Source organism: Cebidichthys violaceus, unplaced genomic scaffold (genome assembly GCF_023349555.1).
Source record: "Cebidichthys violaceus isolate CVI_PGR_0920_01 unplaced genomic scaffold, fCebVio1.0.p SCAF_19, whole genome shotgun sequence".
Lineage (NCBI taxonomy): Eukaryota > Metazoa > Chordata > Actinopteri > Perciformes > Stichaeidae > Cebidichthys > Cebidichthys violaceus.
Window position 1 is genome coordinate 10,354,618 of NW_027176361.1, and position 15,000 is coordinate 10,369,617.

The 15,000-nt window shown below is 44.5% G+C and overlaps 1 protein-coding gene across 4 annotated transcripts in view; it reads left to right on the forward strand.

Moving 5' to 3' along the window:
* nrxn2b (neurexin 2b) overlaps positions 1-15,000 on the forward strand; it is a 645,600-nt gene that overhangs the window by 100,960 nt on the left and 529,640 nt on the right. The window contains exon 1 of one of the 4 annotated variants that reach the window (XM_068713610.1): positions 9,215-9,260. The exons of the other annotated variants lie outside the window; for them this stretch is intronic. The gene's annotated coding sequence lies outside the window, so the exon portion shown is untranslated. Of the gene's footprint in view, positions 1-9,214; positions 9,261-15,000 lie in introns of those variants that run through there. 4 annotated transcript variants of the gene reach the window in all.

Sequence of the window (15,000 nt, forward strand, 5' to 3'; positions counted from 1 at the left end):
ACAAACTCTTACTGTGCAAACTGCAACATGTTAAAAAAAAAAGAACTTCAACATGTGTTGTTGGTATATTGTTGTTGCTAGCAGTCGTTGCTGAAGTCTTTGAATCCAGAGTTTGAATAATTGATGAGACCCCGTCTATAGTGGGACCACGTCCTTGCATGGTTGGATTGTTATTGTGTTCGTCATGTCTGACCCTGGCGCTACTGCAGACCTCTAAACTGACCATAGGGTTACCCAGCATGCCGTTTAGCGACGTACATTTGTAAATGTACAATTTTTTTTGTTGTACAAATTGTTTGTGTCACAAATTGTTGTGTGCCATGGTGTTTGACCCTGATAATGAGAGTTAGTTGTGGGTTATTAATTGTTATATCCACAGTATGATGCCCTCTCAATGCACTTGCCGCTTTCCCCGGCTGTTCTGCCGTCTGGCGGTATATGAAACAACGGGACATTAGAATACTGGATACGGGGCGAGTCTGTATACCGACCTGCACTACTTGCCTGCTGTAAATGCTTTCGCCTCAATCCGCTGGGGGATCTGACCCGATGACAAGCTATTTAGTATGTACTATTTGTTACAGCTGCATTTTATTGGCTTTAACTATACGTGTTTCCATTTTATTGTACACCCCCTTAGTGTCCTCAAGTGTGCTCACACAAACACAAAGCACAGGTTCACATGAGTAGATCGATGTTACTATTGGCAATGAAATGTGGAGATCATATCTCCACATCTCATTCTGGGTCTATCCACAAATAACTTTTAGCCCCACCCGGCACAGCCGATCACTTAATATACCAGATTTATGATCGCAATAACATGCCTCTATTTCAACCGTCTTCATTTATTTACATGGTTCTCACATGTGTGTGTGTGTGTGTGTGTGTGTGTGTGCACCATAATAGAAGTCATTACTCTCCTGCCCTGTCCGCCATTCTAACAGGGCATTAGTATGCTCTTAGTGGCACCGTTGGTATTGAGCTCTCCCTCTCTAACTGCTGATGGGTCTTTCCTTCCTTCGTTCCCCCTTCTTTTTCCCCTCTTGATGTCACCTCTTTTCCATGCCGATCTCCTTGTGGCTCCCTCTGTCCCCCGCCCCCCACCTCCCCTCCCTGCTGTTCTCTCTCCTCGTGCTTGAAGACGGCGAATTAGCTCCAGCCTTCAACAGGGATCTGCCTTTAATGAAGCCTTTGTGTTTGTACTCTGAGCCGGCGCCGTTTCAAAATTGAATTGGATGTTCTCTCCCCGCTCGGTTCCTCTTACCTTCCAGCTCCCAACACGGCTCTGGCTTTCTCCATTATCTCCCGCATTCCTCGCCACAATGCTCCACATTGTCTGCCTCAACATGCAGGCATGTTTTTTGAACGCATCCAAACGCTCTCAGGCGTGCAGCCAAGTCCCCTCACCTGCTTGCATAATATGACACACACACACACACACACACACACACACACACACACACACACATATATATATACAGTAGCAAAGTACCACATTGTGTAGAATTAATGCCTGGGGATGTAGACTTTGTCAGACATACACATCCCCCTTTTTATCCAACAGTCAGACCCTTTTGCCATGTCCGAGGCACAAATTGCACTAATGCTCTATTCTGGCACCCAGAGCTCCCTGTACTCTTGTACTTGCATCCTCTCCGTAGTACTTCTCTCTGTTCTTCCCTACACAGCCACTGTCATCAGTGCTTATCCTTCAAGCTGCGTTATTGTTGCTGTTGTTTCTGTTGTCAATGTGTGACTGTCCGTCCTGACCTTGTCACATTCTTCACACGTGGCCACCCTGCCGTCTGGGAAGTCATCAGCATAGATCCACACTTACCAGATCCTGCCTGTGAACCAGGGGGGGGCTTGTTGTGTCCCCTGACCACGCTTAGGTTCTGACCAAGAGCTTTAGCCTCACGTTCTCCCCCTCCCATATACCCAACTCCACTCTTTTGGTAATGGTCTGGATTTAAAGGGAGAACCTGTTTCTCTTCACTGCCCCGGTTGGCTCCTTGTCTTTCTTCGACTGTTGTTGTTGTTGTTGTTGTTGTTGTTGTTGTTGTTGTTGTGGCTTACCCCTGGCCTGACAGGAACACAACAGAATACAGGGGGTGGGGGTTTATTTACGGATACTGAAAAAGAAATACACGATATAGCAGGTGGAGTGTGATGAATGATAAATGATGGAATGCTTTCTCATTCAAACGAGGAGGAGCATAGACCGAGGGTCCTGTATTGCAGCAGAGGGTGTACGAAGGACTGCAAACAACTCAGGCTGCTGATTAATCGCTCATGTCAAAAGCAGATAACGCTCGACATGCTGACCTTATGCATTGGTCACAGGCTTAGAAGTGTAGCCATTGCCCACATACAGTGACAGCCACAGTCCCATTTTCGGTTTGTTTTTAATCCTTATTTATGTTTTTCTATCATACAGCAACTTGAGAAGAATCCATCTTCTCTGGGCCATCATGTGCTGTATCCTCCAAAGGACTGGCTGTGATTACTCCGAGCAGTATGACGGGACTAAACGACGATATAATACGTGTTTGATTAAGTTAGTACTTCCAACTGGAGTTGTTGGAGTAGCAGCCAGCGGGAAGTGTTTTAATGATCACAAGGCAACATTCAACAAAATCCAACGTATCGGTTATTACAGCTTACCCTTATAGTCTAATTCACTTTCCACCAATCAGATCAGTCGTCCGAGTTACATAAACAAAGCATCCCTGGTTTCCAATACGGGGCCTTGCACAATACCTAGTTTGGTCATGTTCTCTCGAGAACATTATAACAGAACATGTTGACAGGATGGTCGGCTCGTTTGCCGGGAAATGTTTGGGAGTTTCCAGACGCCGTCATCCTTCACTCTAAGGCTGCTGGCACCCACACTTTCTAACAAACATCTGTCATTCAACTGGGTCAGAACATGTTTTCAGTTCAATCCTAAGTTATATGATGATTTTCCTCAACACAGTGACGCTGTGTGCTGCGGCCCCCATTTATAAATGTCAGCTAAAAACTGTCTGGTTTCAATCAGCTGCGATGGATCGACTATCCACTAGTGGTGCCACGGACCACAAAACAGTCGGTTCGGATCGTATCACGGATCAGATCGGCACAAAAAAAGGGAGCAAATCTAACTTTTACACGGATTAGTTGTTTACAACGTAACATTATCAGAGATCGGTGACTAGAAAAGCATAAGTGCTGATGTCCTGATTGCCTATTCTACTGAATATTGGCGTATAATGGTCGTCACTGAAACTTTATTTCACACTGTGATGGTTAACGTTAAACTGTGTGATTAATGCGCGGTTCACATGTGTGCCGAACCACGGGGGGGGGGGATCGACGGTGGACCGTTACACCGATGATGTGCGCTGTTGATAGATTACCTAGAACAATAATAGTTGGGTTGCAAAAGCAGCAAAACAGACGGCTTTAGATGTTAACTTCCACAAAAGCGGGAGTGATGGAGAGTGGGAAGTTAGAGGGGGGAGGAAGAAGCCAGTAAAAACATCGAGTGTGTTTTTTAAAGCCTGCAAACGTCAGAATTTGGATTTACTGTAGCGCTATTAATGATTGATTAAAACAATGCGGTCCCCTCTACTTGTCTGGTGGAGTTATGTAATCTCCGTCTCCACCAGGACTAGGAATGACAGGTAAACTAAATGTAAATGCCGCCAACGTTTCCCTTTGATCCTGGTAGTAGTTCTCTGTGGGAAGGCTGGGCTTTATGATGGAATAACTGCTGCATTACAGCTACTTTAGTGTTGGTGGATGTGCACAGTGTTTATTGGCAGTAGTTCACTCCACAATATGGCAGAGGTGATTACCCCAGTGGTGTCTGGCTCTGACTTTCACAGACGGCTGTGGGACGTAAACCTATCACTGGGAGGAAGTTGTTTTTTACTATTTGTAATAATTGTCGATCTATGAGAATTGGTTTCAATGCGCTTATAAAGATTTATAAGCCTTTATTTGTGTTATCTGTTTAGGTCTGAACTTTGTTTCCCCTGCTCCCTTTATTGTAGCCTGGTTCTGTTTTTAATGAAGGAGATGCAGTTCTGCCTAAACCTTGCTGAAGGGAAGAGATTAATTTCAAGCTGGTACGCCTCCTATTTCTTTCCCATTTATCGAGGCAAACGTGCGCACACAAATTTGTTGAATTAAATTGTTGGTTGCACGTTTTATTTCCTATATCATTATTTATTTGTTGATCCGTCTCGGCTATATTTATTCATACATTTTCAGTTGGAGTGACCCAATTTCCCATGAAGATCGTAAAAGTTTACATCGCAGCTGAACAGTGTACAAAACCCATAAGCAGGTTGAAATACAGATACGGTACAGACGCCACCATGCAACGCACAATAATACGATGCATGGAAATGTTGGCATCAGGAAATAAAATTTGCTATGTTGCAGATGTTAAATTGATTAATATTTCTTCTGACCCTGTTGGGTTCATGATTGCAAAATGTTCTGATATGATCTCAAATGTCTAATAGGATATATCTCTATATATCTCTATATATAGAGATATATATTTATATATATGAATTTTTTTCATGATACCCTGGGCGATCTTTCTGTATATTCTAGAGGTTCTTGAGATACGATAGTTGACCTCACTTGCAACAACAGTGAACCGTTTGTTTTGCAAGCGATTGTTCAGAGGCTTTTTTTGTGACATAAGGATGAAGTGTGCGTTGCTGTGGGGGGGGGGGGGGGGGGGGTGGTTCTGCTTTACAGCCTCAGAGGTTACCGGCATCAGTGAGTAGTCGATGCGTTTATAGACTGAGGACTGGCTATTGTGAGCACAAGGAGGAAAAGCTATAGTCGCTGAAGCATACAGGCGAGCATACGGCACTCTCGACTGTCCATTGACAACGCACCGCCCAAACTAAAACCTCTTTTATGATGCCGGATCAATAGGTGGACATATCGACTTCCTCTCAAGACAACGGGATCATCAGCGTCTTGCATTGCTAAACAAACGCACCTGAGACGTCGTCCACACCTTCCTTCTATATGATAGATGGGACAAGGTCGTAGTCGGTGCGTTTTCTATTGATCGGCTGAACTGTCTTTTGGATTTTCCACTTGGTTTTGTTAGTAAATCCTGAGGCACTTAGTGGTTTCAGTTGGCAGCCAGTGTGATATTGTTTTATTTCACGGGTCATAATTTATCCTGTCTGTAATATCCCCGCTGAGACTGTTGGGATTTGGATGCAGTTTGTTTTGGGAGTTCAGGTCGGATGCCCAAAGAACTCCTCCTGCTCAGAAACAGCATGAGCATTAGCAGTATTTACATAATCTGATCCTTTAGTTTCAGCTGCAGTCCCCCCCCATCCAGCCCATGTCTCCTCTCCTCTCTCTTCTGCCTAACCTACTTCTGCCTTGAGGCTTGCAAACATGTGCGTAGTCCGTCCCCTTTCTCACAGCTCCCCATGCGTCTGCGTCCATGTGTGTACGTGCGCACACGAAGCGGCGCGTCGCCTCCTATCGTTTCAAACCAAATTCCTGCCACTTCTTTGTTCTGAGTCACAAAGCGGCACCGCATGCCTGTGCGTGTTCCAGCTCCCTCGGATTTTCGAGCTGAACTGAATCAATGTTTTCGGAGCGGGGTCAGTTCAATTTTTCATCAGTTATTCTTAGTTACTCCTCAAAAGAAGGGAGAGAGACGGACTTGACTGCAGACTGCGCACGAGAAAAGCTGGATGAGAGGTCTTTTGTAAGACGCGGCTCTCAACCATATTGCCTAGATCAATATGCCACCATAGGAAGCGCGCTGAATGAATTGAGAGGCCAATAATGAGCTCGGCGAGTCTACAAGGTCTGTGAAATTAAACGCATTGCTCACCTGCTGCAGTTATCGGTGGGCCTCGACTCTTAATAATCAATATTGGCGCCATAACGTCAATGGAAATCGCTAAGCTGGAACGTTGAGTCGAATATCCAGACTCCGGTTTATTGCTTCTGTCGGTCCCCAGGTCTCCTGTGCACTTGTGTTTCTTTTGATTTCCTTTAAAATGTTAGCAAACAGCTTTAGCTGGGATATTGAAATGTCAATACCATTTACAGATCTGCAGGTGCTTTTGATATTCTCTCAAAGTTTGTGTGTCTTCCACCCGCCGAGTTTACAAGCTCTGCCGTCTAAAAGCCGATAAACATTAAAGAGGTTGGTAATAATTGCTGGTTTCTTTTGAATAAGACATGTCGCTAATGGTATTTTTATGATGGCTGCAGACAGCCAATAGAGTTTTAACCGAGGAAATTGATTCAATTTTCCAACTTCATTATTCCCTTCTTGACACCTCCTTGGCTGAATTTAAATATTTGGTGTTCTGCTGAGTAAAAATGCATCATTCTCTGTATGAAAGAGCGTTTTATGTCCTTTTAAACCAAACTTCCATCATAGTGATGAATGTCAAAAACACAATCACATCTGTGTTTTCATTGTGGTTACGCTAGAGACCTTTTCCACAGTCTTCCTTCTATCTCCATTTCTATTCAGCAGCCGCTTTCACTCCAAATCCACAGATGCACAGGTAGCTTATGGGTAAATGGAAGCTCAGGGAGGTTAGGAGGTTGGCTTCTTAAAATATAGGGCAGCCTCCTTAATAAGGTGCAAATATCAGGCCCGTGGCACGAGTGTAGCAAATTGCTTTTTGACAGTATATTTAAGATGGTAATCGACTGTCATTTACCACAGCCAGTTGGCTCTGTGTGCTCCAGAGTCCCTCCCTCTCTGCTCCATCTCACGTCCTTTACTTTCTATCTGCTGTCCTTCTCCATTTTTCCTGTCTGATTCTTCCATAATTCATTGGGAGTGAGAAGGTAAAGCAATCCCCCCCCCCCAGCCTCACATATACACATATACTCACAAAGCACAGTAATACCCATACTAGATGAAATGAGGTGTTATATTCATGAATCTAGGACTTGCTCTGAGCTTATTGCAAATGTTATTTTACTGCTTCTGTACCACCATTTTACAGACATGAACAAGCAGCAACGTGTGAATGCACACGATATATCGCACTAGTTTTGTGTAGCTGTATGCACGACCATAAGTGTGTGTGTGTGCGTGTGTGTGTGTAGGCATTTAAATCAGTAATATTGTTTAATTTAAAGTAGAGTTTGGTGACCATTTCTATCTTTCTATCTTTCGCCGACCGACATCTTGTTCACTTTCTAAATGGAGCTTTGGAATACAAGAACCTTTGAGCTTTTTGCAAGCAATACGGTGAAAGTCAAGTGAATCAACATTTAGAAATAGGGGGGGTATTTTATTTAAACATTAGGTGTGTCACGATTCTCCAAATCGACGATTAAAGTTTGACTTTAAATTTTAAGGCTACGATTATCACGCACCTGTATTAAAGGGGCGGTCAGCAGCAATCTAACAGCGCCATAAATTACATTTATACTACCACAATAACACAAAATCATCATTTTTAGCGTGAGAATGTCATAAAATATTAACGGACATTTGAAAGATGTTGAAAGATGACATACGGCCTTTTCTGCAACGTTAACTACTCTTACGGAGCACAGGGAATAGTTTTGGTAAGCAGGCGTCGGAGCACGGAGATGCAGGGTGTCACGTCCGTGGAAGAGATGGCAAACTGGTTTGTAATTTATGGAGCCCTACCCGATTTATTTCATATATAGATGTCAGTATTGGTGTATAAGAAAGCTTTGTTTTTTGTGGAATATCGTGCAGAAGAAGCTTCTGGAGGAAGTGTTGAACTAGTGTCATTACACCATTCCTCCAGTCCAGCCTGCTGTTATTGACCAATCAGCAGTGTTGTGTGAGACGATACCCGTCTGCAGTGTGAAGCCTGCGTCATTCAACTCGGGTAACAAGTTATCAGTTTTAACTAGAAGTGAGGTGGCTGTTATATTTCTTTACTCCAGCTGCATTTTTCATAACTATGAGCGAAAAATGACAGTTACCAGCATAAGCCACCATGTTCTGAACAGAAGTGTTTGTGTGTGTGTGTGTGTGTGTGTGTGTGTGTGTGTGTATGTGCCAGTTTTTTAAAAATAATTGCAATAGCAATGTGTTCCAAGACACTCGCTGGACTCACTGCCCTTTTCTAGGTTGGCTGGCTGCTGAAATGCTTCTTGTCACTGGCCACTCAGGAACCAGAAATTGCCTGTAATTGCGCCTTCCATTGCCCCAACTAACATGCAGGAAGGGTGGGATGGCTGCCAGCACATACGGTTGCTAATGGTCCCTTTTTTGTTGTTGGAATTTTCTAGTGGAAATCTCAAGTTGTAGCATAATTGATGCTGTAAATTGCAAACACAATTTGTGGGCGAGAACCACGGTGTATTTGTCCATGAGGCATTCCATTTGATAATTTGTATTAATGTCTCATTTGGTAAGCTTAGAAGGGACTGATATCCTTAGTGTATCTTTGTTACTCACTCCACTTGTTTTTTCCAGTGATCCAGAATGCTACACAAATATTGTAGGCTATTCAAAATATGGCTTTATAAATCATTAGAAATTCCTCTTTTCCTAAGGAATATGATTTATCCTGATTTAACTAAGGTCTGACGCGTCCGATTTTTGTGAGGCTGTAATGCGACCCAGTGTTCAACAAATGACTGCTGCTGATTGAGTCATTTCCCCAGCCTCTACGTGACGATGGCTATAGAAAAGGCCCGGAGGCTATATTGACAGCACGGAGTTTTCTTCCTCAAATAGACACAATTCCTTTGTCATCCGCACACTATTAGTTCCTCGCTCCCAACGCTGTGGCTCTGGCAGGTCTTTGTTTCTTACCAGGATGGTTTTCCCTCGTACTGATGGGGGGAAGATGAAGGAAGGAGAGAGGGAAAGAGGTGTGTATTCAGTCTCTGTCTTTGGGTGAAGGGATAGAAGTTGGAAGATATTAAGCAAGCAGGCATCAGCCGAAGCACTGTGGAGCGAGTTCGCCCTTCATTCCGTTTTCTACTCTCTTTGCTCTCTCAAGCCTTACTTTCTTTTTCTATTGCTTTCCAACCCTCTGTCTATCCTACGTCCTGTCTCACTCTATCACTTCCTCCGCCCCTCCCTCCTACCCTCCCTCTCTCTCTCTCTCTGGCCCTCTCTTTTCTCCCAGATAAGGCCAGTCGAGCTGCAGGCTGCTGGGCTGGTTAATTGGAACGGGAGAGTCTGGAGGCCTGGCCAGTGAGCCTTGTGCTTCCTACCAAAACATCTTCAGGCACCAACGCAGCCACACGCATGCTGCCGGGTACACACGCGCACGCACACGCACGCACACACACACACACACACACACACACACACACACACACACACACACACACACACACACACACACACACACACACGCTCGCGCACACAAACTTAATCGGCCACGCTCCCACACGCCCCCCAGCAAACATTTTACATTTCACGCACGCAAAGCCACTTAGAGCGGTTGAACAGGTAACTTGTTGGTATCTCACTCAAGGAAAGGCGAGGAAAACTGCACAGATATCTAAACGTGTACACTGTGAACATACTGTAGATGCCCAGAGCTGCCTTTGATGCATCACCTGTGGCTCCAGTTGGTTCATCTGTATGTACACATGTAGCACAAAATACAGCCATCTTCACCCTCAATACTCCAGTGGCACACACTAATATTCATGTGGGACCACTATCACCACCACACAACATTGATAACATGACAGAACTTAACCCGCGGCGCAAACAAACCCCCAGTTTCTTCTTGTATGCACTCAGTTGTATTCATTGAGATTTACCCCCTCAACCCTGGCTGTACCTGTAGTCCGCGAGCTCTTGAGCTTCTGCAGGTTTGGAAGTAGCTGGAACCAAAGTGGGAGGCTGATGGACGGCCGGATAAACTGAACGACGGAATTAAAGAGAGAGGGAGAGGCTTGATGGGAAATGAGAGGCATTATGAGGAGGATAGTGTCAAACGGGGAGGGGAAAAAAAGGAGGCTGGAAGGACAAGCAAGAAGGTATTTAGAGCTTGACTGAGCAGGCAGCCATACTCTAGTGTGACAGTGTGTGTGCAAAAACTCACTGTCAGTCTTCCTCTGTCTCACAGCGTGATTTGTACATCCCACCGCAGTATGATGAAGCTGGCTGATAGCTCGCAGATCTAATGGGGCCGTTGTGCGGCGCTTGATGTGCGTGTGAGTGCATGTGTTGCTGCGTGACTGCCTCTCAAGTAGCATCGCGGGCTAAGTGTCACTGACGTCCTCTTTCTGTTTTTTTTCTTCATTTATGTCCCTAATTCTCTCTCTCTCTCTCTCTCTCTCTCTCTCTCTCTCTCTCTCTCTCTCTCTCTCTCTCTCTCTCTCTCTCCCTGATCCTCTCTCCCGTTGTCGGACATTTTGTTGGCTTTATCGTGGATGCAATAACGTCTCGGAGTGACGTGACTTGCTAATTCCGAGATGTCCGCCTCCTCTTCCTGCTGGTGTCCCTGGCCATCTCGGTGCAGCTCGTGTGTCTTCATCTGTCCATTTCCGTCATTTATGTGTCCTGTTGTTGTATTTTTGGTGACGCTGTCTGTCACAGAGGCAAGCCCACTGTGTCTTGTTCAACCGATCTCTGTCTAGACAGACTCCCATTCAGTCTCCCCTTAAAAAGACTTCATTGTTTCCAGCCAGTGGTTATTGATGGACAAGATAAAGGAGACATTTGAGTGACCTGTTCCTTCAGAACTAAGTAGAGTCTAAAGCAATGCTACACAGTATGTGTGGCTGTCTTTCTCTTAAGTACACTTCCCAAACTCGTCCTTTTTGACTGCCTTCTCGTTTCACGGTCACAGCAGTTCAGCTTGCAGAGCAAGTTCATTTACTCTCCGTGATTTTCCTCGCCAAGGTGCCACAGCAACAGGAGTCCTGGTAAAGTCATTATTAATCGCACAGCAAGGCTAAAGCCCTTGATCTCTTTCATTAGCATCTCGTCATCAGGCTAAATGCAGTTAGCACTAGCAGCCAGAGGTAGTCACTAGCGGCTTACAGCTGACTACGGCTGATCAAAGGCTGCAGTCTGATGCAGAATAAAGGCCTGCTCACCCCAGTGTTACAGAGGACTGACTGGAAGCTCTGCTTTGGCAACAGTGATTAGTTCATTTGACTTGCACTCAGTCTAAAGGTGTCTTCTCCATTTATCCTTTGTAAAACAGAACACACCTACATTTCAGAGTTTTTGTAATTCCTCCTCCGTGCAATCCGTGGTCATAACTCTGTCTCTTCAACCTTGGGCTGCATTCCAGTGATTTCACGAATTTGGACTTTCTAGTCGGAAAGATGTACTACAACAGCCCTCAAGAATGAATGTCGCACATGGCCTCTCAACCAAGAAATCAAAATCGACAAGGTGGCATAGACTGTAAACAAAGATTTCACGAAAAAAACCTGCCATTCCTTTTACCTCCTCGTCTTACTCCCTTCATCCTTGATATTCACAATGTCTTGGCACCGGCCTCCTCCTCCCCATTTGACTCTCTTGCACTCCCTCTCCCACCGCTCCTTGTTTTAAATCCTTGTCCTCCATCTTGACCAGGAATATTAAAAGTGGCCCAGCGTGCCTCTCTGGTTAATTAGAGCACAGCAGCGGCAGGAGCAGCCTCATGCTGACGGATGGTACACTGCTGAGCTTCTCAACGGCCAGGATTAATGCTTCCTGTCTGACGAGTGTGTGTGTGTGTGTGTGTGTGTGTGTGTGTGTGTGTGTGTGTGTGTGTGTGTGTGTGTGTGTGTGTGTGTGTGTGTGTGTGTGTGTGTGTGTGTGTGTGTGTGTGTGTGTGTGTGTGTGTGTGGAATCTGTATAATGCATATGCATAGGTGTATTTGTACATGGGGAAAACTATTTGCGTGTGTAAATATTTGTGAGCTACACCTCTATTATCCTTTGCCTAGATTATTGTACTGTTTAAATATTTCATACGCTTCAGTTGTTTTTATTGCACTTGAAAAGTGTTTCAGTGTCATATTTACAATTCAAAATAACGTGTCTCCTCTAAGGAGGAAAAACTACAGAACTAGCGGGCAGTGGAATAATTTAAAGTAGACGCTAGCTGAATGTATGCGAGCTGACTGTTGGTGGAAGTAGGAAGATAAAAGCCCGGCACGTGATCACACAACAGGTGGAGTCTGGTCTGTGGGGAAGCTGAAGGCATTGGGCCAAGGCGGAGCTCTGCATGAGATGGATTAAACACCAAAAAGTTCACATTTATGTAAATCTTTGGTATGAATTCTGGCCTTTCCTCAGATTAGGATGTTTGTTTTTACTTTTTGTCATTCTGACCGATGGCTAACAGTTAAATGGTTAGATATTAATTACATCTTTCCCATTCCTGCCTTGTCTCCTTAAAGTTTGTGCCTCAAATGAATTATTTAACATGCACTTATTGTCATGGCAGTTACCAAGTACCTCTAACTTCAGCATTCAGATAAATAAGTACAGACAATTTTGTGGCACAGTATTAAAAATGCAATTCTTTAGTCGTTACCACTAGACACTATTAAAATAATGGGACTGTTCTGAGTGCTGTTGTAGACTCTCAAAGAGTTTGAGCAGAGCTTCTGTCAAGATTGTGGCAACTTTCCCCACGGTCTGATGTGAGGAGAAATGGGCTGGTGGTGGCTCACATGACCGTGCGGTTATCCTGAGGGCTGCAGAGCTTCAGTTGGACAAGAAGTCGGGTCAGGGTGTTTGAGGCTGAGTGCAGATTGTTCTTTTAGTCGTCAGCTCAGCCAAGCACTGTGAGCAACAGAGCTGCCGGATTCTTCTTTTTTTAAAGATAATTTGTTGGCTTTTTGCCTCGAATTGATAGTGCAGCTGAAGACGGGAGAGAGAGAGGGAGAGAGGGGACAACATGCAGCAAGGAACGGCAGGTCTGAGTGAACCCGAGTCTCTGCAGTGAAGACTCAGCCTCCGTACATGGACGCCCGCTCTACTGTCCCTTTCTCTTGAGGACAGAAGTGAGGCAGATTTATGTCCCTCTAGAAGTGTCGCTTGTAAAACAATGCTGGGACCAAATGCAGCAGGAAAGACCTTGTGGACTGTAACTGTGACAAAATGATAATCCCAAATGCAGACATTAATATACACGCACACACACACACACACACACACACACACACACACACACACACACACACACACACACACACACACACACACACACACACACACACACTGCAACCATTACCGAGTGTACACAGTTCAGATGAACACCCACTGTTGCAGAAGGACAGTTGTATTGCTAAATGCAGACAGCTGCACATGCAACTACAATCAATCACACACACACACACACACACACACACACACACACACACTCGTGCATGTACAAGCCTCGGAGCTCTAGTTATCTCTTGAGGCTTGTTATGTTTCCTCAGTGTCCTTGGGATTTAATAGTAGCATCAGGCAAGCTGGCCAATACCCCCTAATAACAGCAACACAATGCATGGAGGATACACTGACTCTCCACGTAGTGAAAGTTCACAAACACAGCACTGCGTCTGTCTGTAGCGCTAGAGAGTCCCCACCAGACAGAAATAACTCCATGAATATTCAATTTAGCCAGGGAATATTCCAAATCTATTTACCCATAAGGGAAACAGATGTGGTTAAGAGAATGGTTGATTAAGCTAGCGTAAGCTCTCAAATTGTTCACAAAATGCAATTCTTTTGGTCCCAAAGTGTTCAGAGGGGTTTTCATGTTTTTGTTGATCTTCATAATGGCAATTAAAACAATGTCATGATCTGTGTGTGTGTGGGTGTGTGTGGGTGGCGGGTAATTTAGCTTGTGTAAAGAAGAGCAGGCAGTTAGCTCATGATGCGATATACTGCATGTCTGCATATTAGTGGGAAGTCGTTGCTTCAGTAGAATTAGGTGTACGTATATTCCTGCATATGTAAAATATCAGTGCAATGCACCTACCGATATGGACTCTTAAGCATGACTTAAGTTTCTTCTCACAACTAATGAATCCTGTGAATAATGCCACACGTATGTATGACGTTATCATACATACGTGTGGCATGTTGTGCCTGCTGCATGTTGGAAGACATTTTGTCTGACAGCGTCTCACGTTTAACAACGGTCTGCCATGCAGTAAGTCCTGTGTTCTTTGTTCTAAACATGTACGCATACGAGTATGTGAAGAATGGGGATCATGAGGCTTAGCACGTAGGATTCCAGACCTCCTTTTGCCGTCAGAAACTCAAACTGCAAGTCAGCAGATCACATCTCCAGCAGACATGTAGGGAGGTGGCTGGTGTCAAAAGAGAGAAAGCCAGTAGATACACTTCCTACCTGTTTTTGTACTGTTATAACTGTGAAATGACTTAAAATATAATGTACTATGAGGTCATCAACCAACTGTACACACACTGCACTGTGAAGTCCACAGCTATAGAGTTACTGATAACTTCAAAGTTCTCTCACACACACACACACACACACACACACACGCACACACACACACACACACACACACACACACACACACTCTTTTTCGCTATCTGTAGGATTGCAATACACTGGTGGAAACAAAGAGTATGCCAGCAGACACACAGCTGAACTAATTGATGAAGTGGAGAACTGACATCTCGTTGCTGTAGTGGTATCGAGTACGGATGTATCCGAGTAGTTTTACGAGTACTTACTTGAGCCCAATATCGGACCCGACACTGGTATCAGAAGCTTTGCATCTTTTAATATGTTCATTGTTCATCAGCTGTGGCTATGATGACGTTTCTATGCACTGTTGTTGTCCATCAGTCCAGGCTCTTCTCCTGATATCTCAGGAATTCTCTTTAGATTTTGCAGGTCGAAGGTCTTGGTGACCTCACGTCCGTCCCAATATCTCAGGAAAGCCATGATCAAATTTCTGCAAATGTGGCACAAATGTCCACTTGCACTCAAAGTTGAACTGAATAGTGTGGTATGATGGTATGATTCATATGCTAATTATGACAATTTCACTCGGATGTCTAATAGG